At 39.8% G+C, this 25794-nt stretch overlaps 1 protein-coding gene across 1 annotated transcript in view; it reads right to left on the bottom strand.

Annotated features, from left to right (window-relative positions):
• PLPPR5 (phospholipid phosphatase related 5) overlaps positions 1-25794 on the bottom strand; it is a 252420-nt gene that overhangs the window by 224920 nt on the left and 1706 nt on the right. Inside the window, exons 2-4 of the mRNA XM_087730605.1 lie at positions 12223-12518; positions 11031-11191; positions 9498-9650 (exon numbers count right to left, since the gene is read on the bottom strand). The gene's annotated coding sequence lies outside the window, so the exon portion shown is untranslated. The remainder of the gene's footprint in view (positions 1-9497; positions 9651-11030; positions 11192-12222; positions 12519-25794) is intronic.

Here is a 25794-nt window from a genome sequence, read left to right on the forward strand (position 1 = left end):
AATACCTCTTCAATATCTCCAAATTTTCACAGTTCATTTGGATAAGAAGTTACAGGAAAGTGTATCACTTTACAGTAGACAGAACCTTACAGACACTAAACTAAGTTTGAAAAATAGTTGTAAGCAAGACGTAAAGTCAGGGTTTGTGGCTAAAACAATTTGAATTGGATTTATATGTGTAGAGTTGCTGGTTAAACACTTTAGAGTGGTTACTAATATTCACTGTCATTTACATTTTGAAGTAACTACTGGAAATGCACTGCACAACAGTATCTACAAGAATTCAAAGATGAATAAGAGCGAAATCAAATGAGAAATATCAACATTCTTAGTGTAAATATCTACCATCCTAACAAAAATAATTATTAGGACACTCCATTTCATTATCTTCCTCCTGTGTTTATTCTTTTTCTAGACTACAGATGAAGCAATTTTGAAGTGATTTACTGTCATATTGAACACCCTGCATTTCTCCAACAAAATGGAAAAAACAATGCCTGGTCACACACTCTTATACTGTAGCTATTTCCACAGTATCTGGTTCACAGAGGGCCTGCATAGGCCACAAGTAACTCCATGGCATATCTTAATCTTTGAAGAGTGTAGGGAGTATTCATTATTCTCTAACTAGAAGAAAGATTAAGAAACAAATTACTCTTAAAAAATAGTTAATGATAAGAATAACAAATTTCTTTTGGTTTCAAAATTCTTCAAGAGAAAAGTTTTAAACATTTTCACTTTTTTTGCTAATAGACCAATAATAGATTCACACTGTGGTAACCACAGACAGAAAATACAGTCACTAGACCTTGCCCACAGAAAGCCAGCTATAAACAGCTGAAACACAAATGCTCTTGGAAGGACAATTTCCTTGCTTAAAATTCATCTTTCTGCAGTGTATTTGAGAACTAATTACCAACATGCCACACCCAGCTCCATCCCATTTTACACAGTTCTGACTGTAAATCAACACAGGCCTCAATACCTCAGTCACCATCCTGCTCTCTTCCAGGGCAACGAGAGGGGATCTATATTTTTGTTTTCAGTGTGGGCTGGGCTATATGCTATATGAATCAAATGTCCCAAGGGTTTTTTCTTGACAGAAAGGGGTAAGAAACTCCTTAATATTGCATTAATACTGCCAAGTAATTTGTGACAAAATGAAAGATTGATACTCTAATTCAAACTGCAGTCCATATATCTGTTCACTCCTCTTTACAAATTCTTTATAGGAAGCATCCGTTTCCACGAAAGGCTGTCACACAAATTGCTATACAATGTATTTTTGTAACTCTTGGAAAAGAAAAAAATATACATATATGTAATATACACAAATACACACATAAATATAATATATAAAAACATTCCATATATGTTAAGGTATTTTATACAAAATATATTTTGCTGTAAATAAAATGCAGAATATGCTCCTTGATGATTGGCAGTATCCACAGCATTTGCCAGATTTGTCTTCCGTGCTCTGTTTCAGCATATCCCAGGTAGACATTCAAGAGGTAAAATAATTAGCCAAACTGGAATACATTGATTATCCAAAATGGTACTGAGAATTCTGCTCTAATAAATGTGATGAAACCCTTAACGACCTCAAGCAGTAAGGGGAGGGGTAATGGAGGGAAGAGAGTTTGAAGCGCTTTTCATTATGAAAACCGACAGCTCTTGGTTCCAATTTCACCCCAAACTGCCACAGAGATTAATATTTTTCTTTCAAAGCCACATTTTTATAAGAGATTACATTTTCCTCTGAAAGCAGAAGAGCTCCATTCAAAGACATTCCCATTTGTTGTTGTCAGATTCTGCCTAACTGGGCTGAGAGCCTACTGTAGTTCTGCAGATCTGTGACCTGCACTTCACTCCCTCCAGGCACTATAAATAATTTCCATGGAAACAGCGCTGAAGAAGATATCTGCAAACCAAGAAGATATCTATAGCCTTTCTGTTAGATTTATGTCTTTTATTTTTTCCTCTCCGTTTCCTCAGTTAAACCAACATTAAATACATTTATTTTATAAAATACTTTACGCACACAGCTAAAGTTATAAAAGAAATGCAAGATACAGGGGAAAAAAACTGAAGGAGATTCCGACTCCACAATATGTATGTATCTATCTATAGATTATCTTCACATCCTGCATTCTCATTTGTCCTGAGGAAAGAGTACATTGCATCTACATTGCACTTTTTTCACCCAAGGAAGAATTCTCCCTTAGTCATCAGGGCTGGAGCTAATCATCTGTATAAGGTATATAATGAAGAGTGTTCTAATTCACACCTTGATGAGGTTGAGAAGGAAAGTAGATACATGTGAAATCAAAGCTGAAGGGCTCTGAAACAGCCTCATCAGACCACGAAGGGAGGAACTGAACACTGTGGAATGCACTGCAGCCTAGCCAAGTGCAAATCTGCAGCTCTTCAGGCCTGGATGTCAATTTATAGGACAGTGAAAATCAGCTAACATCCAGCCACTTCTCTTTCAGCAATGGAAAGATAATGCTCAACCTGTGAACACAGAAACATAATCTGGAAATCTATCAAACCTTGTTCCCTCATGATCCCCCAATTAATGAGAGTCCATATATATTAGAAGTGCACAGTACTCCCTCTTTCTCCTCCTGGCCACAGGAATACCATGGCTTTAGGCCCTCCCTGCAAACTGTACAGCTGGTATTGTTTTCATTGTCCACTGAAGCTGCAGATGACCAGTCGCAAGTTATAAGGGTCTCCTTACTCCAAGATCAGTCTACAGATATGGGGAGAAACAGAGAGTCCCTTTTCTCTCCTTTGGCTGGGCTTGTACAACCTGCCTGTATCTTAGGGGACAAAGGAGCGAGTCAAAGCATCAGCTTAAAACACAAACACAAGCATCTAAGGAGAAATAACTAATCACTGCTTTGTTTTTTTCTTTTCAGTATAACAATAGTTGTCACTGAACATAACAATAAATTTAAATAATTATTCTTAGCTGTATTACAGGAATTTTTGGAGCTCCTTTTCCCCTCCGTGCTCCTTCTGTAGGATCTAGTTTATCATCGCATAAGCTTTGAGTGCTGACCACGAGGTGTTTCTTCATTAAAACACATCAGATTCCACATCATCTTTTACATTTTTGTCTGTATTTTAATCTCTTTTTTTATGACCCAAAATACTGCTCTCATGTCAGGAAGAATTCATATAGTTCATAGTAGTAGCAACATTAGCATTAAAAATAACGACTTAGGCTTCCTCAAGCCACTGCTCTAAAGCAAAGACTTCTTTAAGAAAAGATTGCCTGCTAGTACATAAGCCATTAGCTGTACTCATCTTTTAAGGCTTCTGTCTGTACTATAAATGTTAGAAAAATACTTGAGAAGCCAAGACTTTCTTGGAATTTTTTGATCCAAAGAAGTTTAGAAAAATATCAAATAGAAGCTAATTCATCATAAGCAATATTTGTATTTACAGCTGTTCCTATAGCTACTGAAATCCAGATAGCTGTTCAACTAACGTTTGACAGTTTTTAGGTCCAATAGTTGAAAGAACAGGAGTAGCAAGATTAGAAAATTATTTCTTGTTCTCGATCTAAGATATCCTGAAGGTGCCTATTTTTTCTAGATTGTTCTCAGATCATAACTCTACCTGTCAGAATTCACACTGTAACTACTTCAGGTACTACCAAAGTATTTAACATTACGTATACTACCTAACTTCCCTGTGCCTTGTCTTACCACTCTAAAATGAGTGTCTCATAATAATTACCAATCCTCTTGCACAGAATTATTAAGAAGGTTAATTAATTAATTAATGTTTCTAGCACTCATGAGATTGTCCGATGAAAAAGCAGTACATGTAAGAAGGGCTTTGAAGAAAGTTTGAATTCACTGTCATAACCACAATTAAGCCAAGGAGAAATTTTATATTGTTATTCTCAGATTCTCTTTTCTTCTGTTCAGTAGTTTTTTTTCCTACAAGTTGCCATTTGCTGCAAAGTACCTTAACTGATTTGAAATTCCGTATTATAACTTGCTTTAGAAAAAAACGTAAATTGCATCTATCACACATTAATCAATTGTATCTAGGCAACATAGCTGAGGTTAGATCATGTTTTTGCAATCACCCCTGTGCAAAGAGATGGACTCAGCACCTTTCACCTCTTGCATTCCTGGAAGTAGCCACGTTAGACCAAAAAAAGATGCATAGCAGCATAACGGCTCCTTAACTCCTGACACCAACCAGATACCTCATCAGAGTCTGTTCACTGGGAACAGCAACTCACAACAACATATATTAAATCTACCCTGATCTTCCTGCCACTGTGGTTATGTACTTTTACATTCAGCCCCTGGTTTGTCCTGTCCATCATTTTGAATTAACAACAACAGAGTAACAAATTATTTTATAAAATATGGTCTAGACATTAAAAAAAAAAAAAATCAAGACTAGGTGGATTAAGAAACAGGGAAAAAAAAAAAGAAAAAGAAAAAGAATAAAGTAAACTCTACTATATTGTGTATATCAAATGTATGCTCGTTTTCTTCTGGCAGTTTTCAGTGGAAAGACAGTCCTTTCATTTACGTAAAGTTATTGACTGAATGTTCCTGAGAGACATCCGTTTAGTGTCTGTAACAATTATCTAGTAAGAAATCTTATAAAGTACAGTGAGGTAAATAATTTTCAGAATCACATTCAGAATTTAAGATCATGACATTTGATTCATCAGAGATTACAGACTTATTAAAAATAGATGGTCTTGTTTTAACTTTCTGAATACCTGATTATTCGCTAATAAGCTTAAATAGCTTAATATTCTGACATTAACTTAAAAACAAGATATTACCTTTAAAAAAAAAAAGTTTATAGAAGGATAAAATGCGGGTTTGGTCACTGAAATATACACCTTCAAGAAATACACGCAATTATGACAACAGTGTGCATGCTTTCGGTATTCTCTTGATTTTTATTTATCACTGAATCTGAGGCTGGTTCTGACCCCCGTTATACCCAGGGTAACCCCATAGATTTATTTCACTAACCTGAATCTGATTTTAGCTTTGTAATTCAGAGTTTGGACTTACTTTTATTATTTAAGCGTGCTTTAGCCATACTAATCTATTTCACTGTCACACAACGAAACCATATTCGCCCTGTATGTAAGTACTTATGAGTTTACATACTACCTGTTTTAACTTATCATCCGATGAGGAAATAACAGACCAATTAGATATTCTGGCGGCTTCCAGCGCTTACTGAGCTTCCTGAGCAGCACCGCTGTGAACCCCATGCTGCCACTGCCAGAGCACCATGCAGTCCAGCCTCGGACAACCCAAGGGAGGAAAATGAGACATAAGCCACTGGCAAAACAGAACTGTCTCTGCAGCTGCTTTAAAAAATTTCCGTTTTCTGCCGAATGTTTTTAGCTGAAAACTTTCTGACTTTGTGTTTCAGCCAACTGTGAAACTCCCACATAAAAAGCCACATTCTGAATTGTTCTACTGAGGAAAAAAATTCGTAAAAGCATTGTTTCTGGCTTCCACTTTGTGGGGATATTTATACCTCTGGAAGTTAGTGCATACTAATATTCCTGAGGAAATTTTTCCCTTTAGTACTTTTTTCATTTTGCCCTACACAGACCTTCATCTGTTCCTTGCTAACTCAATTCCCTGTGAAATAAAGTACTCGGATCCCCCTACTGCTCCTTTATTTTGGCCCCTTTAAGTTGCTGCAGCAGCAGAAAATTATTAAGTTTTTAACTCCAGTAGCCAGTGGGGAAAGCTTAGAACATGAAAGAAACACAACTATAAGCAAAAATGAAGGGAAATAAAAAGAATCTTAAATGTTTTTATTCTCTTTTGGGGGGGCTGACCCATGATGTTGGAATGAATGAGGTCAGTAATAATAGTAAAATATTTCATTTTCACTCTGTTTATAGGACCAGAAAATTTTCAATTCTAGTCCTACCGGACCAGAGCTGTTTGATGCATGTTACTACTTTTCTACACTTAAATATGTGAGTTTTCTGAAGTTTTAGCATAGTACTACAAGAATTGCTTAAAGCACTTGACAGATGTTAGAAATAAAATTATATATATAATTATATATAATTTACAACTACATAAATTATGCTTATATCTTGCTTAAAATATATAGAATTTCTGTATATTATTATAGTAACACATGCCTATATGTTATACATATAGATACACTGCATATTTATATTAAAATATCATATCTATTTGTGTCTGTTTAAGGGGAAGTTACCATAATCTGATCCATAACCTTTAAGAGTATCTTGGATTCCATCTAAATGTATAGAAAATAACTAAAGATGTTATCGCAGTTATGTAAGTGTCATAGTCACAGTGAAAATACAGGAACAGAAATATTCACCTCCACAGCACTAATACAGAAGGTTTAGGGTGACTTAATAGAGCCTTTCAATACCTGCAACAACATTCTTGGGAAGATAAAGCTTTTTACAGAGATGCCTGGCAGGAGGATGAGAGACAACAGACATAAACTAAAACGGGAGGTTTTGACTTGACATTTGGAAAAGAGGTTTTGTCAGTGAAAGGACACTGAAGCAGTGAAACAGGTTGCCCGGGTAGCCCAAGAAGTCTCCACACTTGGAGGTTTTCAAAACCCTGAGAAACCTACTTTGAACTCAGTGCAGACCCTGCTCTAAGAAGTGGGTTGGACTGGATCCTGGGTCCCACCCAACCTGCATGAGTCTGTGAGTCTATGACATGTCTACCTAAAAGCCAAAAGTGTAAGTTCTTACGCATACAGATTCTGAAGCATTCCAGACTCCGGACTTCTAATTTTTTTTCCCCTATAATTCTGATTTTTAAAATGAGAAAGAAATCCCAAGGATATAGAAGAAACATACTCGAAGGCTCTGGCTGCTTTGGAAGAGAACTGGCAAATGATCACAGTCGTCATCGCAAGAGAGTTGCTACTTGATCCCTGCACTGTGGTCACTTCCTGTAAATGCGTTCCTCAATACAACCCATCACCACCCAAAAGCAGTGGTGTAAGCTTTGACAGTGCAGAGGACCATGCCGAGGTTCACAGTTTCAATTCAGAAGTGATGGGTAAGAAACAGTATATGCCGGGCCTCCATGCAGTTATTTACACCTCTGAGCATTCAGACCTTCCACATCTGTTTGTATTTATTCTAACTACCTGTTTGACATAGCTGACCTACCTGAATAACTTATCTCTCAAGCCAAATGCAATGCTGAAGCATAAAGTTTAAATGACAATCAAAAGCTCCAGAGATACTCAAGTTAGTAGCGTCTTTAATTACAGGTTGTAAAGAGAACCTCTTTCTCTTAAGTAAGGGGGGGCCTTGCTTTGCTGGTAACTACTGAAACACATTCCTTAAGCCTGGGAGATCCTTCAGCAAAGATAAGTGTACTGTCAATTGCAAGCTGCTTGTTCGCTGCCAGGGTGTTCCTATACAAAGCTATGATGAATGAAAACCCAGGTACTCTCACCACGGTTTCTGGTGCCTGGCGATTTGTACCTCTGGTAGCATACATGTAAAATCATGGCTGTGAGCAGCCCATGGCTAACAGCTACAGGCTTCACACCTCAGCTGTAGATTTGGAGTGGCCTGGGAACTAGTTCATACCTTTCTATTCTCAGATGATTCACCTCCTTTTACAGATATTAAATTCTGCGGTGTAATTACTAAAAAGTCTTTCACGATCTTCTTGCTCAGAGATGAGTACTCAAATCATCTGGGATTGGGCTATAATTAATTATGAACAGCATTCCTTACAAGCGCATCCACTTTTATGAACAAACCTAGTTTTTGCTCCTCACAGCTATGTGACTTATGGTTGGGCTAAACAGGCTTCAGTTAGTGGTCCCCTTCCATCATTGCGCATATGGGTCACTGCAATATCTTAGAAAGTAGGCTGCCTTCTGCATTATTCCTAGACACAAGATACACTTAAGACATCAGAGTTCTGCTGTAATTGGGCATGGCATAAGCCTCAGGCTCCTTCCATGTTGTTTTTACAAAGGACAATACAGTGCTACAGTCTCGAATTACAGTGTCTAGGATTACCTTCGAACTGTGTTTAAGAAAAATAATAGCTCAAATGCTGCAGAGGGGATTTAAAACACCACTGTTTTTTCCAAGATGGGAAACATACAGATTTATTATATAGCTTTATATGGTTTAAAAATGCCTCTGTATATAGATCATAGGACTTCTGTTTGTGAGGACATACAGTATTTCAGAAGCAGCAATACATATATATTCACTGAAGCAGAAGCCAAGCATTGTTTACATAACTACCCCCCCAGAAAAACAGAAGACTTGCTTTCACTCAGATAGTCATACAGCTGCAGAGATTGTGCTTTTGCAGAAATTGAAGGGTTTTTTTTTCCCCCTTAATGCTCCTTAATTTTTGTCTCGTCCTGCCCCCTGGTGGGAGCACAGGCCGAGGGTCTGCTGGTTTCACAAAGGCACATTTGTACAACGTAACCCCAAATTAAACTGCATTTCTTATATAGCTATTTGTGAAGAAGGATGTGTATAACTTAACATAGGAAGAATTTAATGAAACACTAAGGGAAATACAATGTTATTGTTATTATTATTTAATAAAAGGCTATATGTTATCTAAAAATTAACAAAGCACCTGCAGAATTTTCACAATGTTGAAGTAAGTATCCTTTCTATTCTAGATAGATACTTAATAGTTACAATTAAATGAGAATGGATGGTAAAAATATATATATAAACATACAATGTTCATTATTGAATGGTGGTTTACTAAGAGCTCAAGATATAGCATCATCTATAGCATAAGAGAAAGTTTGTTTATTTACAGATTACATCAATTCTTTTTTTTTATTTCTAGAAGGATCAACAAAGATGATAGCACAGACCTGCTGTGGGTTACAGCTTGGTAGCTGAAAAGGCACTTTAGATCTAACAGGTAGGAAGGACAAAAGCAGAATCAAAGGCCTTAAAATTATGTTAACACTTGTCATCCATTTAACTTCTGTAATTCTGCTCTCACTGAATGATTTCCTCTAAGAGTTACAAAACAAGATACTACCAGGACAGATAAATGCTAATTTTAACCTCTTCAGCACTTTCAGCCGTGTTTAGATTATTTTTGCCACATCTGTATTGCAACCTCAATTCCTTCACCCCATTTCAGCTCAAAACACTTCTGTATACTCATGAACTCCCTCAGGCAGTCAGGTCACCCACTGGCATTCCAGCTTTCTCTTGCCCTGAACTCCTGGTGCTGTAGACTCTAATGGCTGCAGGCAGCACATTCTGCTCTTGTCTACACTAGAGCTGTAGTGGAGGTGGGAAAAATCGTTCAGCCCCACTCATTTCACTGAAGGTTCGACAGTGAAAACACTAGCACTGCAGTCTCTGAACACAACAGAGCCTTTGAGGCAACAATGTTTGCAAGGGCTCACTGCCGCAACAATAATGGCAAGACCAGGGTGTGACATCGGAGCACACTCACCTCTCCACGCTGCAGGAACAACCACAGGCCTCTTGATAAACCAGAACAGTCTCAGCAGCAGCCAGAGACCTGTCCTCCTCGCTTTCTTCGGGTGCATCTGCCTTCATCATCCATCCAGAAAACAAATGGATTCTTACACCTTTCCTTGGTTTCCTGTTGCAGAGAGCAAGAGTTACTTTTTAGTGTGTGTATATATATATATGCAAACTGATAGAAAAGCTCAATCCTGTTCTCACCAAGACAATAGAAATCAGAAGTAACTGTACAGGCATATGTAAGAACAAAACACCGAAATACCAGAAAATAGCAGAAACCAGAGCAGAGGCTTTATGATTTCCGTATATGTTGTGGCCTGGATTCTCAGCTGGTATAGAGCAGCACAATTTCCACTGCCTTCAACTTAACTGCCTTGTGCTCACCAAGAATCCAGCCGTGTGTGACAGTTTTGGGCAAAAGGAGATTAGACATCTTATCAATCACAGTTACGTAACAATTTGCCAAAGTTGTGAATTTATAAGTTGCAATCAAACTGGTCTATCCTGCAAAGGGATGTGAAAATGCCCCAGGCTATGTGACACAGAATTACACAATGTCCCTGACTGATTAAAAACCTGGTAAGAAAGGGTAGGTTGCAGATGAATATGAACTGCCAGCTGCAGACTAAAACCAGAACATTTAGAGAACAATTTCTTTTGCCTGCATACTACCACAGGACAACCCTTTCTCTACTTACCCACCCAACCCAGACTAATTTGTGCTCAGGCGTTTAGGGATTACATGTCTTTATGAACCTCAGGTACTGGGGCACATAGGATTTTGTTTTCAGGGCCGTTTGATGGCTTATTTTAATAATGCTCTAACCACGCAATTAAAACCTGATGAGATCTCAGTTTGGTGAAGTTCAGTTAAATTGCCAAGGGTACACCTAGGTGCTATAAAGTCTAATTAAAAAAGAGAGCTCTCACTCTGTTTACATTGAAACGCAGAAAGGATTCTGGTTTATCTCCAGTGACTGTAATTGATTTAGTCCCTGATTTATACAAACTTATATTCTAAATAATTCAGATGAGGACCTGATTCTGCAATCCCTGTTTGTGTCAAACAGGATGTACTTAGGTGAACAACACTGATTTTAATATTCTAACTGCACATAGGAAAGAAGTAAATAATTAAGCAGGAAGCTTTGCAAGGTGAGAAACTATCCTATTTTTTGTGGTACTTTGGATTATAAAACACTACCATGCTTAAAGTTGTTTGGTTGGGCCATCCACCCCATAAGCAGTTTTCTTGGCATGCTCAGGGAAGAAGCAGATAGCCAAACCCTGCCTACTCACAAACAGCCCGTGGGTCGGAGCAATCTTCCTGAAGTGAGCGAGAGAGAGCACAGGTCTGCCCCACCTCTAGGCCACAGAAAGGACCCCTCAGGGACTAGCCTCAGGGTTAAGTTCTGCAGAAGCTGCAGAATGGAAGAAATTACCACCTAGCAAGCTCTGGGGCTTTCAAGACCTCTTTGTGTAACACCTCTCCTTTTACCTGCTGTGATGCTCCAAAGTTTCTGCCCCAAAGGCCAACAGAGTTGGAGCCAACCGAGGGAAGTGGCAAAGGCTTCCGATATAGCTCCCAGGCATGCTGCTTCACATCTTGGGGTTGCTGGCCAGGAGAGCTGACTTCTTTCATCAAACCAAAAGATACAGCTGGAAAAAAAAGACACATGGTCCTTAATGGCTTTTCTGTGCCCAAAAACTTCTTTTTGCAATCAACTGGTCTGTCTAATGTAAGGTATCACCTCTGCCTATCCATCTTGCATACTCACCAAGCACTTAAAGCTATTTGAATAATAGAAAACCTCTGGCATTAGAAAACACAGATAATTCCCTTAACAGATAGGACTGGTTGGTACACGTGTCTTGGCTCTGGCCAGTTTTTGCTGCGGACCGCTCACGGTCCTCCCTTATCTAAGCAGTGTGCAGCAAATTCCTTGCAAAACTTGTATCTGTTCCCTTTCACTAACATCACACAGGATAGTTTTTATATCCTCACAAACTCTTTCCCTCAACCCATAATGGGGGGAAAGGGAAGTGAAGCTAAAGTAGGAAGATATTTCAGTGATCTTGTGAGAAGTGTGAGGAATTCTATAAAAGAGATTACTCCTGTGTAATCACTAAATGGCTTCCATATAACCATTAAGCATCTGAGCATATTCTCCAGAAAGACGTGCTGCTTGGCAGTCCCAGTCCTCCCACTGTGATACTGTTAGAGGACTTGCTCTTTTTGCCCAGGATGCAGCCAGCGTAAGTTACCTGACCTCCCAGACAAGATTTTAAGCTGCTTAAAGGAAAGCAGCAAAGTACACGTCACAAATACAAAAGAAATTTCTGCATTTCCCAGCACTGTTCAGTATAGCAGAAACCATCAATATGCCTCTGTGTGTGTGTTTGCACACGCAAGAGAGTGCCAGTTGTTTGGACAAATAACAGAAAAACAAATTCCAGTTGTGCAAAATTTTAAAAAACCATTTGAGCTCACATTCTGTAAGGCTGCATCAGACATAACATGTTGTACTGCACAAAGTATATTGCAAGTATTTGTTTTCACTATAAAAAGAAACAAACTGTAGCTAATTAAATATCACACTGCCTTTGGAAAAGAAAACAGAATAAGAGGGAGGCTGAGAGGGCTATCTGTAGTCGGCCCAGCAACCAGAAACTGCAACTAGGGAACCTACCTTGCTGCTAGCACAGGGCACTGATCTGCTTTTTCATTGCCGACTGTGGTCTGTGGCTGGGCTCTTGCTCTCTGCAGCCTGACTGGCAGCGTAATTCACCTTCTCGAAAAACTCCCTGCAGACATTTTGTTGCAACACCTAGTGGGGATGGTCAGGTTCTCCATCTCTTCCATCTCCAGTCAAGTGCTTTAAGCATTATGACCAAAAAGCGAATGACCCAGTTGGAGAATTAAACATTAATACTTGTATATTTTATGTCTCCTAAGCAACTGCTCTTCGTTCTTGTTTCAGAAGATCTAAAATACAAACACACACATGAAAAGATTAAGGCAAATATATACATTATTATTCCCCTCAGAAAGATATGTGATCTCCCCTACCTGAGATATTTTTTGTCATGGCTTGTAACCAGCAAACGCTAGAAAGACATTTGCATCACTTCATTGGAGAGATGTGAGGGAACCTGCTGGCTTGTGTTAGAGAGCTCTCACCCCATTCACATCATCATGGCGCCTGAAGTGTTTCATCCTCATCCTCCTCCTCCAACCCTGGGGGTCGCAGGGCTGTTTCTCACAGTTGTTTCCTCATTCCTCACCACCTCTGTGGCGTTTTGCCCTTTCTTAAACACTCTTTCGCAAAGGCACCACCAGCCTGGCTGCGGGGCTCAGCTGTGCCCTGCTGTGGGGCTGGTGGAACCGGCCGGAACCGGCTGGAACCGGCTGTGCCTGGCGCAGGGCAGCCCCGGCCTCTCCTCACAGAGGCCGCCCCCTGCTGCCAGCACCTCGCCACAGATACCCAGTATGGAGAAACCCAATTAAGACAAAATTCAGGACATTTTCTGGGATCCAATGAAGAGAAACTCGCACCGCTCTAAGAATGACAATGATTTCCTGTTTTTCCTTGATGAAATGTGCTATTTTTCCTCACTCGCAGAAGGGACTTCTTTTTAGCAGTTGTCTGAAATTTGTGTGATCCCTTACGGTCCAAACAAGTTGAAATTGAATTCTCCTTAGTGAAATGAGTCATTGCAATCTTCCACGCACATCCGTAATCACATCCATGCCTGGCTAGCTATTTGAGATGGTCAAAATTACGATGAAAGAAATATACCATCAGCTAAAAAGCACTTGCATGAGAGAACTGAACGGATTTTGAGAAGTACAGCCGTTCCCAAGAGGCAGCTGTATTGCCTGTTAGCAGCTGAAGGTCAACTGAAATTTCCAACCTGGTTCTCCTAAAACATAGTTTTTACCCCAAGAGAGACTGCAAACTGTTGGCTTTTTATCTTAATTCAGGATGAAAAAAATTCTCTAAAGAAAAAAAAAAATCACTTGAATGTTTTCCTGGAGGAAAATTCCATTTCCCAACTGCCTTCCTAACTCCTTCGAGCAGTCTCTTTGCAAAAGCACTTTTACCAAAGCTCTTCCAGTAGGCAATATTTTATGAAATATATTTGAAAGAGATGTTCATCACCCAGAAGATGCAAAGACACATCTTAGCTTCTCCCAACGAATAGCGTAATTCTCGCCCTCAGATCGGCCAAACAAAAACGTACTTCAACAGAGCAGCAAACAAGATGGCCGTCTCTGTCCTCCGCTCTTCCAGCACACACTGCTGGGAAAATACTCACTGCTCCCTTCACAAAGTGCAGATTGTTAGCCAGACAATAAAGGATAAGTAAATATACAAACATGAGTCTAATGTAGTTCTTATCTATGACCTATTAATAAGCTAAAAAATAACAGCTTGGAATTAATTGTTGGGATACTCAGTACACCAAGAGGAAAAAAAAAAGACAGCCTCAGACCAAATTTTCTTCTAGAAGTCGCTATGTAGAGACAGAATCTTCCTTTTGTGCACCTGCTTCTTAATCTTTGATGAATTCTTAATATGGTTAGAACATAAGGTCCACAAAGGGTCATTAAATCCTCTAATTTTATATTTAGAAGCCCACAGAATTTCTTCAAAACCAACAACCACCCATTTTTTACTTGAAGCAATGGGAAGTCCATCACCTCTTTCCTCATTCCTTCCAGTCATTAACATATCTGACTTACAAAAATTTCACCTGAAACACGATGGACCAACTCTGATATAATCATGTGAGTCACCTTCTTTACTGCAGCAAGATTACAAACAGGAATGCTGCTCCTAACATGGCTGCAGAAATGCAGTCCAGCTTCGCAGTGCTTGCGGCAAAGAACTGGGCGCTTCTGCCTGGGCAGAGGTGACAGTTTTGAGAGATCGTGCTTTAGAAATCATGCTGATGGCATGTGCCCCCAGAGCCGAGAGCCGTCAGGGAGCCCCGTTTCCTTTTCCTACCTTCACCATAGGTACCATGATTATTGTTATTATCTTCCTACCAGTACACAAAGTCTCTTCTGCTGCTGTTGTTTGGTACATCTGTCAGTAGATTTCCACAAGTTGTATTATGTGAAAACCTGGACCTTCATTAAAGTAATGAGGTAACTTTTACACCTGCGTTCAGTTATAAAAAATACATCTATTTTTAGGAAGGAGCTTATACACCTAGGAGTGATGATATCGTTCCTTCGTTCCTGTGACTTGTCCAAGAGAAAAAAAAAAAAGTGTTATTTGTACTACAGTAGTGATTATTACCCCCTAACAGTGTCTGACTGTGCTAGGCACAGTAAATGCATGAAACACTGAAGTGATTTCCTGCCTCCAAGAGGTTACAATTTAAGCATACGTGACAACAGATGGAGAAAACCCTGGAGTATTAATATTGCATGCACCAGAAGGGATTATTCTCACCATGCATGAATTAGACTGTACACTGTTGCTACTTGTACTGAAAGTCCTTGGTCCGATACCACACCTTGCAGGACTGGAGGTGGAATTAGATTTTCTTTCGAAGTCTGTAGATTGAGTGCTCCCTCCCACACATTTCATTATACTGCTGTCAAAGTTCATTCTCACTGGCATTATCATTTTTATTTTGAAAATGTTTTCAGATTGCAAGAGGCTGCAATGGAAAGAATCACTGACACAAATTTGGCATGCTTTTCTGTAAGCAGTAGAAGGAAACTGCCTGCATTGCAGGCATGACAATCAGCATATCCCACGGGTAAGACTACTTGTCTCCCTCATCTGAAAGCAACACAGAACATAACTGCACCAACAGTCATCATTTCCTTTCATATCAGCGCACCAGTCGGTCAGCAACAGGGGAAAAGGAGAACTTTGTAAAATTTAGCATGTTGTGCTTGAATATGCAGGGTCTGGAGCATTTCTGCAGCAAAGTACTGACCTGAAAGTCCAGATGATTTGTAAGCAGTGCCCTTACAAGTGATTTTCACTCTGACCCAGCCAATTTAAAATCTGTTATGCTTATCTCCACCGAGAACAGCTTTTGGCATAGCTCAAACACATTGTAGAGTGTTTTTCATTTTTGAGAACCTTTGTTTCTTCTTCTTATGCCTAATACATTTGAACTTCCATAGAAGCACTAATCAAACCAAAAGAATCCTCTGTCATAGGCTGTGTGTGGACCAGATGTGCTCCCGTTGATGTTGCCGAGAGATTTCTCCCAGTGGATTTGAACTGGGAACATGAAGAGGCCATATGGTAGTAAAGATAATTTACATAGCACCTTTTATCACCAAATATCACAAAGCACCTTGCAAATCACCTACTGTACGGGAACAATTTCACTCAGAACTGAAATGCAAATACCTTTGGGGTAAAACTTGGCAAATACATAATAGCACACAGTAATGCTATGAAACAGTTTGTAACTACTTGTGAAGAATAAAGTCATAGCAAACTGAAATCATGAGAGGAACATAGACAGACAAATTATAGTTACAAATCTGTTGCAATCTGCACAGTTTCACCCTATATGTGAAGCAATAATTTATTAAAACTATTTTCTTCCTTTTGATAAATGCAACTCTGTTAAAATGATCCGCAAATGTAGACATTGAAAATAGAACACAAGACTAAGTGGATAACTTATATTAGTTTTGCAGACTTACTCTCTGTGTGTGTACAGTAAATGTGTATACATCATCTTAATCTCAATGTCCCAAAAGGTAACAAGGCCAAGAAAAGTTATACTATTTTTTACATTTGTTATTAGGAGGCAGTGTGGGAGGCTCCAGACAGCTTCTGATACCGTCATGCACGTCACTACGTAAGTTAAAATAATCAAGCAAAAGCAGTTGTTTCATATACAATACATTTTTCTTTCTATCCATCTTGGGAAAAATGAGCAGTAGGAGAAAGAACATGTGATAGAGTGCAATACACATCATAGTAAGCAAAGAAAACAGTCAGTATTTCATTCTCAACTGAAATAACATAAAATTGCTTTAGTGAGGTCTATTACTTGAAAATGTTACCTTCTTTGGTTACCATTCTACCACTTCCAGACTGACATTTTGTTTCAGCCCAGAATCTGTCTTATCTCCCATACATATATTCATATTATGTTTATGTGCTGTAAGAAGGCAATTCTAAATGTTACTCAATAAATCAAATAAATATTAAGTAGACTTACAACATAATTTAGTTTATGTTGCATACTTACAGAGATCCCAGAAAAGCTTACTAGAAAATCATTCACTGCACTTAAAATGAAACTGGAAAAGTAGTTTTTATTTAAAGAGATTTTTGAGACGAAGATTTTCAAAGAACCGAGGAAGATCAGCTGCCGGCTCCTAACTTTTGATTTTCTAAGAATTGCTGTCCACCCACAGCAATCCAGGCCTGGTCACACAAAGTCACAGCAGTCCTACTATCACGCTTATCCTCATAACCTAGCCACAGCGGTCCTTCCTATCCCAGAAAAGATAAAGACATAAAGACAATGTTACTGATTCTATAGTAAATGACCAGCAGGTCTTGTCCTTATTCCAGCATTGCAACCTTTTGTAACCAAGAGCGCAACGTTTTCAGCATAGCCCTGTGACGGCTGCAAAACTTTTGTGTATTAAACTAGCTGCTAATTAGGAGCAAAGTGTTGTCTTGGAGCTGTTCAAACCCTTAAAATTGACTGTGACAAGATACAGCGTCAGGATATTCCTGTTCGCTCCAAAGGACTAACAGCAGAGACTGTACTGCAGACACACCAATATGTGGCTGTCTTGAAAACTACGGGTTAGAAAAGACACGAAAGATTTCATGACTAGAAAGACAGATCTCCGAGGGGGAGCAGCACAGCCGTGTACTGAGGCTCTGTCTGCTTACCCCTGACATGCACCTAATTAGCATTCCTGGAAAACGTGCACTAGCAGTATCGCTCCACAATTATGATGCCCATTTTCACGGTCATGTTTTGTTCACCCTCCTGATTGTAGTACTTACAATCAGAGGTGCAGAATAGCATGAATGCAGCACACTCAACCCCCGAGAGCAATTTTCTTCTTTTATTTTTAAAGTAAGAGTCATATGCACTAAAAAGATGTGAAAAGACTATTATTAAACCACCTTTAAAGATGTTTAATGGCACCACATGCTGACTCAGAAATTCCTTTCCTCCATGCCTATACAAAGTGAAGGGCCTAATTGTGAATGCTTTATTCCTGTGTTGATAAATGTACCATACCATTCATTCCTTTTCAGAAAAAATTCACACAGGCCTTTTTTAATACAATGTTTGAAAGATAAAACTCCAACATATCTATGTAGAAGAGCAATCTTAGCTTCTGCAGTAAAAATAACAATAATAGCACTTACTGTACTTCAGATCTTCAAAGTGCTGTACGGATATTAAGCCATTTGTCCCTATTGGCAAGGATTTTAGTTTGCATTGGACAGTAAGCAGCAGCAGGCATCTTACTCCCCTTGCCTCCCTTAAGGTATTTTCCCCTTCCTGTTTTATTGTACATATGCTAGGTGAGGGCTTCGCTTCTCTGTCCATGGGAATTCCAGACATCCCTTACTGGTGCTACTGAGTGGTTTGAATTGCTTTTACCAGCCAGAGGAACCCACTAGACATCTATTATTTGTAAGATCTCTCAGGAATGGAAAGGAGAGTCAAGTTTCTTCTGAGGCCTGCTCTCTTGCCATAACACTGAGCTGCCCTGAGTAGGTTTCACAGGGAAATATCCCCTTTTTTCTGGTTCTGATGCCCGTATTTACTATCACAGCTAATAGAACCAGAATAAGCCAGAATCTTGTCTTTTGCAACTGCTGGGGTAGAAACTCACAATGAGCGCAGTCCCAGAGACGGTGCTTACACAAATACAAGGACAAAAGTTATTGTCCTTAGGTTTTTCTCAAAGTAGCCCAGTGAAGCAGGGCTTGACAATTCCTGCTGTTTACAGGAGACCGCCTCCTTTTCAGGTGGCAGGCAGTGCAGGCAAAAGAGTCGGTTCTGCTCTACAAACTAGGGCCAACTGTACAATAACTGAGATTTGTAGAGCCAGAGCCTGTCACAGCAGCAATGAGAGTCTGCCATTCCAGAAAACAGTTGAACTTAAAATGTAGTGCACTCCCATCCCACCCAGAAACTCAGAAGCTGGTACAGTCCCAGTTCCTCTTTGCAGCATCTCTTCTTTCTGTAAGTGTTCAGTAAAGTACCCATGTCCTTGAAATTTAAATTAAACCCCAAGGAGACTGAGGAGTTTGCAGATGTAATGAGCATTAATTCAGCAGTCTCTGTTGGCAGAAGAGCATTCGACGTTCAAGTGCATTTCAGCCATTTATCTTTTGCTTATCCAGGAAGCTACTTCTATAAGCTTGTGAGGGCAACGTTGTCAATAAACATTAAAATAAAACCATTGGAGCAGCTTGGCAATCCCACTTCCAAATGGTAGCAGCATAGAGGTAAGGCATATTCACAGCAGCTGTGAATGTGCTGTGACCTTGTGGTGCTTCACGGTCTTCCATTCCTACCTCATAATGGTACGTGTCCTGAAAGTGCTCTGCCGCATGCTTGCTTCTCCCGGGGCTGTATGGCTACCTCTGCAGAAGCAATTGTGAAGGGCTGTGTTAAAACCCAACTCCCTGCTTTCGTGACCAATACAAACCAGTAGATCTAGAGAAAACAGCCCCTGCGCAGTGATCATCTTGTCCTTTGCCAATACCAGTAATCAGTGCTCCAGGAAAATGCAGGCCGGTATTTTGCCACAGAGACAGCACTTCTCTATCACACAACAAAAAAAGACGTTAGTTTCTGAGGTGCCCAAGACAATCATCTTTGATTCAGACATCATTTGTCAAGCTTTTCTCTTGAAAATCTAACAGGCACATGGCTTGTATTTTCCATTATATCCAGAGCTATATTCTGAATTCTGTCTTGGAGGCTGGAGTAGTTACAGAATAGGTTTTGATGACAAGAATTAAGAAGGTATTATTTGTAGAGGGTAGGACTTGCTAGAAGAATTTATACAGCTGAGGAAAAAATACAAGATTTCTGGATCTGAAAGGATAAAGCAGAATTGTTTACCTCTGATGATACACAAAAAATTTCTGAGCTGATTTATTGCATAGCTTAGGAAAGATCAACACATGTACACAGAACAAAATCTGTTTTCTTTTCTTCTTCCCAGAACCGTAAACCTGTATTTCAAAAGCCACTGCTGAAGTGGAGGATGAGATGGAAAGGTTGAACTCTGACTCAGTTTTCAAGGGCAGGCCTCTTGCTACTTAACCCAGGAATTTTCTCAGTCTTCTGTTGCATTCTATGCTGCCATCATCTGGCTTTTCTCATAAAACCTGACATTTTCTAAATCTCAGTTATCTCCAGGCCTGAGTTTTTCCCTGGGCAGGAAGCTTCAATGCTTTTTGTGAAGATATTTCATGGTAAAGATTTGCCTTTGTCCAAGCAGCAAGCCTCTCCCTCCAGCCACCACACTCACAGAATATTTACCCAGCCTCTTGGCCAGGCATCCAGCTCCCTTTGCCTAAGTGAGCACTCAAGATAGAGGGAGGATGTTGATTTATATATCTTTTCATACTCAGAGCTGCTCTTCTGATTCTAACTCTCCTCAGTCATCCACCAGAGATTTCTTGACAGCAAGCCAGTTACTTTTAGCATGCCAGCCACCATTATGGAGGGCTATGTCCTCCTAATGAGGGAATGCAGACATCTGGTCATGGAAAACACCTTTCCTCCTACAGTAAATGGGTGGTACCAACTCCTCCAGTGATTAAATATAAACAGGTTGTTCACTTACTCTGAGGCAAATATTATTTTCTGCCTGACAGGGCAATGATATAAGGTGAGAGAATCTTTCCCATCAGCTTACACTGATCCAAGGCCGCGCTGCTTCCAAGAGACCACAACCTTCACCTCCTTCCCATTCGACTGGCAACCAGAGTACTGTGTAAAGATTCAGAAATGTTAATCTGGATAAAAGTTGGATTTTTGACGGCTGACAAAACTCTCAGGAAATCATGGAAGTACTGATACTAATGCAGATATGGGGAAGAACGATACATACAATGAACTTTGCTTCATCTTTAGATTGCAGCACATCACTCTGGGTCCTCTGGAAAGTCTTTTTTCTTTTAGCATTTCCAGTGCTTGGCTTTTTGTCTACTCTCTGTTCTTCACAGGAGCCCTCTCATCTCTCCACATGCCAGACAAAAGTCTGCTTAGCAAAACACACTTTTTCTTTGTCTTCCTGCCAAAGGATTCACCCAACCTGCTATGTAGGTAACAAGGACAAGAAAGCAAGGTTGCCTGCCTCGCTGCTGTCCAGCCACACCCCAGTTCCCAGTGCAGAACAGAGAGACACTACATAGAACATTGCTGTTGTACATGAACTGCAAACAAGCAAACGCAGCAGACGCCCTCTATCACACAGAACATCAATTAATGTGTGCAGTTCTTGACAGAACACTAATCGATCACCATAGGGAGAAAACAGCATGGGCTTACTGGGAGACATTCCAATACCATTCCTTCATTCTTTTTCCTGAACGATTGCCCAGGAGAGGTAGGTTGGATAAGGCTCTGCTGGAGCTCAGGATGCACATTTTTCGGAGTATGGGAACTACTGCACATGAGGGAGACTTTTGGGCCTGTAAATTAGAATTAAGAAGTCTTGGGGAAAACCAGAAAAAAAAGGGGCATATTTACACAGGAACAGTAAGGAGACACAAACCTAGAAAGAGAAAAGAAGGGAGACTTGGTCTTAGAAACTTTAAGAACGGCTGTTTGGATTTAATCCCCACAGCTGAGTCCTGAGAAATTCTGCAGAATCAAAACTGAGATTAAATAGAGACTTCTTTAATGAACAAGGTAAAAAATATGGCTAATATTGGATATGCAGAAATGACCACGTATTCTGCCTGAGTACTAACTTCAGACGACAGTGTGCCGAAATCTACGGATTCTCTGTTTGCTATTTGTTTTTGTATTGACAGAACAGAGGTGGGACAAAGAGGCTGGAGGATGTGACAGCTGAATCAAACCTCCATTCTGAATTCAAATCTGAATTGGACCTGAATCAATGCTCTCAGGTCTTGAGCACCACTGCGTGCCTCCCCTAAAAAGCTTCACTGACCTGAACACTAGATGAATGCCTCCCCTCCTGCATTCTGGCAGAACTGGGCTGAGACTTTCAGACCCATTTAGGAACTGGCAGAAATGGAACTGGGCTCCCAAGGCTTGAAAGAAGTCTCAATCCTAAAGAAGCAACACAGAAAGCAAATGTGTACCTCTGTAAAAATACTCACGTCAGCACAGTTAAATATTGGAGACTTGAGGAAATACCTTACATACAGCTGTTTGCAGAGGAAATGCAGACAAGTCCTTTATTGGCCCTTTATAGCATCGCTGGCGTTTATTTCTTACACAGCCAATTTTCCTAGCCTTGACCTGCGTAACTTTAGAGTACGAAGGAAACAGAGAAGCAGCAAATCATGCAGAAATATGTGCCACATGTTCCTCACTCATGGATTAAACAAAACAAAGAAGGCTTCATTTCATTTTTCAGCCAGGCTCTCTATGTTTCTGGAGAGTGCCCTGTGGTATCTGAGCAAGATAGCATTAGGACAGTACACACTATATTCCTCCTTGCTTTCTTAATAAAAGAATAATGACCTCAGTGGTGCAGAAGCAACAGAACATGCTGCTGTGAAGGAGACCTCAAAGCCCACTCAGCTGCTTCACTGGTGTGTATTAAAATTAATGAGTTTCTGCTACAGAAAGAAAGAGGTGTCCTTACATGGGAATGAGATCTACGATCTTTGTATTGTAGCACAACCACTGAGCAGCACAGAAATCTGCACAGCTCAGTCTCAAATAATAAATTTCTTTTAACAGGAGGAAAGCAAGGACAGACTGAATACACTTACTATATATATTGAAAGAGGGAATAGGAGAGCTTTTCATTTGCATCTTAAGCACCTTCCCATTAGTAAAGACTGGATTGCTGTTAAAGCTCTCTTCCCCCCCCCCCCCCCATTTATATAGCTAACAGAGCAAAAAATTGGCAATATTGAATGCCAGCCAGCACCTGAGTCTGCTAATTCAGCCAATATAGCCACAATCATTAATGGGTCTCAATTACAGAGCCCTTATTTTTGTGCATGGGAACATATATCTGGAGGTCAGCACATTCCATTAATATTTTTGATTAACACATCCTTCACAGTGGTTTTGAGCTTTTAATGTTTCCCAGTTAATGAAGTAAAATTTTGAAGCAGCTATTAGCTTGGTACATAATACGATTAAAAAAATGCTGTTTCATTAAGACAGCTGAGTTTTATCCCAAATTCTTCAAGGCTTCATCCAACTGCAAAGAGGAGTTAATAACATATTGCTACACTAACATCTCTTTGAAGCTTATTTCCTGCCTCTGAGTTCCAGTGAGGAACAAAAATGAGCAGCGTGTGTCATATCTGAAAAGCACATCAAGTATTTTGTGAGTTCAGATGAAGCCATTTGCTTGGACTAAACTTCTAACTGGTGGACATTTTTACCATAGATTACCTAAATTCCACAGAATAACTGCCCAAAATCTTAAGGAAGATCACTTCCTTTTCTTAGGTGCTAGAGACACGTCAACCGCAGCTGTATCAATGAACACCAGCTTCAACCATAGTATAGAATTACAAGTGCCAAATCATGGTAAAAATCAGAAAACCGCGATCACCTCAAAACTGCTCTGAACTGTCTTATAGGGACCAAATATTGCCATCTTACTGAAGATATTTGACCTCAAACTATTCAGATTTGACATTCATGCACTTTCTCTTCCAGAGTTCATGGCAACCTATAGAGAACTCTGAGCTTTTATAGAGCAGGAAAAAGAAAAGGGAAGGAAAAAAAAAAAAAAGAAAAAAATCTTGAAGAAGCATCAACAATCCAATCTGGTAATGTGTGCAGCTTTCCAAATTTAATTTTTTTAGGTATAAATCACAGCCACAGGAACCTAAATATCTTTGCTATGTCACTGACGTTGAACTCAGTGTTTCCACAGTATACCTGCCTCGATCTGCAGACTGCTTATGTTCTAATTTAATCAAGTTCAGCCTATTAATAGTATCACGTAAAGGGCAGTTATTTTGCTTATCTCATTAAAATCCAGAAATTTGCTACACTGCCATGCCATTAAAACCCAGTCAGTCTAGGAGCATTCCATTAGGGCTGCATTAGTTCATCATTACTGAAATTTATTTTTCTTTTAGTCTCACTAGGGTCAAGCTTTCTCCAAAAAGATACCACATGAAGAAACATGACATCTACAGGTCAGCCTCTGTCGCTTCTTTTTGGGAGGAAGCTTTTGGGAAGGCAAGAAAGAAAATGGAAATGAAAATGCGTCCCAGAAGACTCCAGAAATGGTTATTTATATGGCGTAAGAAGAGAACGCTCCATTTTGCCACTTCCCTGTTGCTAGCTGGCAAACCTCCCCTTGTGTCTCTCTCCGCTCCCCTACTTTTGTAGAAGGGGCAAGCCTGAAGTTAAGCTCCAGAGAATACCTGGGGAATACTCTGATTCTGGGGATATTTGAAAATAAACACAGTTGATTCCAGCTTCTCTAGTTTAGCCAAAGCAGAACGCCAGCACTGAGCAATCTGCCATAGATTCAGTAAAACCTCAGAGCGGGCTCTGGCAAAGAACCGATTTCCTTCCTCCTTCCCTCCGAAAATAGAGAAAGCGCAATTGGATGTGTGGTCTCACAGAAACATAATTGTTAAGAGACATTTCCACAAGGGCTTCCAAGGCCAAGGAGACAGACACCGCCTCTGCTAAAAGGAATCACGCTAACAAGACAGAGGCCACGTACACATCAGCAAGGCCTGGGGTTCACTCGAAACAGAGCTGTGGAATGAAACAGTTGGTGCTGATGACCCGACATCCTCACTATGCGTATTTCACGGGGGCTGACCTCAGACAAGAACTAATCAGGTCCCATTAGGGGCTGAATGTTGTTGGTGAGCATTGACTCTGCTCTTGGAACCCATCGTCCTCTTCAGTTTCCCCTGAAAGAGATCCAAAGAAGCACCCCAAGACTGCTCCATGATGTGAACCAAAGCACGTTTAGCAGGGACAAGCGGATTGGCTACAAAAGTACATTCCTGATTGGAACTAAACCACCAATCTAGACACACTAGAAATTCTTCTGTACGAGACCCTAACGGCAGAATATACAGAGGAATAAAATTCATTGTGTGATGCCCAGAGATGCACCCCTGAAAAGCAGAATCAGGATGCATCTTCCAAAGTGAGGTGATGCTATGTGAAAGACAAACAGATGGGTAGGCAATTTTTTAAATTAGAGATAATGGAACGAGGCAATTTAAAGTAATTTTACTCCCTCTAAGAGTAAAATTTGCTTTTACATGTTAAGCGAATGAGAGCAGCTATGCAGCGCGAGCCAGAGAGCTAAGCACCAAGAGGAGCGTCTCCTCCAGTGTCTTAGATCTTTCTCCAGTGACACTCAAGTGACAGAAAAAAGATCAGGATTTTTTACAGGCTTAAGACCTTTGACACTCTCAGCTTTTCTGTATCTAGGCTTTGTCACACAAAATTAACCAAAGGTATTTTGAAATGCCTAAATAGAAATAGAATTATTTTTATTCAGACAGAAATTAAATATAGTAACAAAACTTCAAAGCAATCCATTTTCAGTACTCTGCGAGAGGCTCGAAGACATTAACAATTGTATATATTTGCTTGGAAACGTTTACAACACACTTAAAAAAGCAGGAAACTAAGCCCAGATTTCTAATGCCAGGAATCAAATTCAATCAGAGCGGCACTTCAGTGTTTCAGATGAAAGTTTGGCAGTACTTTGCATAGAAAAAACGACACATAGGAAATGACACAGTGATGGTGGGTCACTTTCATATTACATAAAATTGAACAACATATTATTAAACATATAATTTAAATTAATTTCAAGAATACTAATCTGAAAAGTGATCCGATGCCAAATGAAACACAATTTTTATCCGTTGCAGAGGATCAGTTCTCAATGATCACTGGTGACATTTGCAAATCTGTAGAGATTTCAAGTCAAGCTGTAAATGTGCATTTCAACATTACCTCCATTTTAAGGAAGTCTGAGTATGTACAGCTCTTGGCTGACTTAGGTGGCACTTCATGAGAACTGTGTAGAAAATTTGAGGCTTCACACACTTTGCTACTGC

The sequence above is a fragment of the Nipponia nippon genome, unplaced genomic scaffold, assembly GCF_047370975.1.
Source record: "Nipponia nippon isolate SJK-2023a ecotype South Korea unplaced genomic scaffold, ASM4737097v1 scaffold_5, whole genome shotgun sequence".
Taxonomy (NCBI): domain Eukaryota; kingdom Metazoa; phylum Chordata; class Aves; order Pelecaniformes; family Threskiornithidae; genus Nipponia; species Nipponia nippon.